Source organism: Cryptomeria japonica, chromosome 5, assembly GCF_030272615.1.
Source record: "Cryptomeria japonica chromosome 5, Sugi_1.0, whole genome shotgun sequence".
Classification (NCBI taxonomy): Eukaryota; Viridiplantae; Streptophyta; class Pinopsida; order Cupressales; family Cupressaceae; genus Cryptomeria; species Cryptomeria japonica.
Genome location: NC_081409.1, coordinates 303,999,861 through 304,001,837, shown reverse-complemented (window position 1 = coordinate 304,001,837; position 1,977 = coordinate 303,999,861).

The window sequence follows — 1,977 nt, the reverse complement described above, 5'->3', positions numbered from 1 at the left end:
TTACCCTTAGCTAAAATCCTTCTATGATGAGAATGGAAAGATTCAATCACAGTATGCTAGGGTTTTCAAGAAAGGTTTTCATAACCCTGCTTACTTGTTGGAAGATTTTGAGGAAGAGCATATCAAAATTATTTTGAGTCAGGTTCATGGTGAGAACATGTACTTAGAGAAAACTCACACAATTACCAAGGAATCCATTCAAGTGGTAACTGGTTATTTCTCAACCGGTGTAGTACCCGAGTTAAGATGAATTCCAAAAGAGATGATATTCTCACTAACCAGTTCAACATCTGACAAATGTGATTTTTCTATCAACAATATCATAGACCCAACTATGAAATTAGCAGCAATGGTTATAGGCTATTAGGTATTCTACTATAGTAGACTAAATAGTTGTTAGACACAATGCACCACTGAGAGGGGGAGAGGGTGAATCAGTGGTTCTCAAATCTTTTCCCTTTACTAATCCTATGTGAGCATAGATCTACCTCAATGCAAATAGACCAGTTAGTGGGGAGACCAACACAAATACAATCACACAAGGGACATCACATAACACTAGCATATACGAGGAAAACACAAGATGGGAAAAACCTTGGTGAGCATTGATGCTAGAGTCTACTACTCCAATCCAACCTCACAAAGAAAACACATTTACAAAGTTTAGGGAACCAAACCAAGGAGCACCAACCCCTGACTTTAGGGCACCAACCCAAGGAGCTACAACTCCTACCTGATTTATGGGCTACAACCCAAAGGAGCTACAACCCCTACCTTTAGGGCATCTACCCAAGGAGAACCAACCCTTTTACCGAGCTACAACTTAGCATTCACAATATAAACATAAAATACATAAGTAGTTATCTTGTTACAAGTGAATCTTGCAACCTTATCATATGTCTTACTCTGTCGATGAGATACCTTCTCTACTACACTGACTCACTCTTCTTCTGCTCACTTCTACTACTTAGCTGCTGATTAACTCTACCTATACACTTATCCTCTTCTTCTACTCTATTGGATCTCCACCTTACTCTCTGCTCTTCACTGGTATAAACTTTTCTATTTATTTGTCTTCCTTCTCTACAACCTCCTTCACTTATGCTCTATCAGTATGAACACTACAGGTTCTTCTCTCCTACTAGTTGAATGCTTCAACCAAGTTCTCCCTCACTCTCACTTCTCACATGATCATCAAGCACTAGGATGATTTGCTCTTACCTGCAAAATTATCACACTTCGCAGTAGCACCATATTCTTCTATTACAACAACATCTAATAATGTCTTTTGTCTTCATCTTTATAGATTGGTTTCCTGCCAAAAGTCCATTTCAAAAATCAAGCGGTTAGGGTTTCTTCACCACCCTCAAGGAAAACCAAATCTAATAAGATCTTGTCTGATATGATCTTCCAGAATGCCAGTCTACAAAAATCTGTCATTTATGCACCTCCTAGATCACGCCTTCCATCTTTGGCAATCTGCTTTTTACCCTATCGCCTGGTCTCTTGGTCAAACACTAGGATTTGGTTGTGTTGTTTCCTTGATCTGCCTTGATCTCCTCAATCTCTCTTAGTTGGCTCGTAGTTCTCCTTCAGAACTTGAGCCACAAACCCCTGCAATAATCTGCAACATGTCCCATGATTTGTGGGACCTTTTATCATAGTCAACCAACTCTACACCTACCCATCGATGTATATTCCATATTTATCTGATGCAAGTTCACCACCTCATGCACATTTGCCATTTCATCCTCTTGTGACATCACTGTCAGTATCCACCTCATCACACTGTTCTATTGATTTATGCCTAGTCATCGATCATTCAAACAATCGGTTCCATCTACCAATAATCAACCCCTACTGGCATATGACACCTTGCCAGTCCTTCTTGTTTTGACCTTTCTTAGTCTGTTGGTGTAACCCTCAAACCAGTCTTCATACATGATGACCTATGCATGCACATTCCCATCAATTATC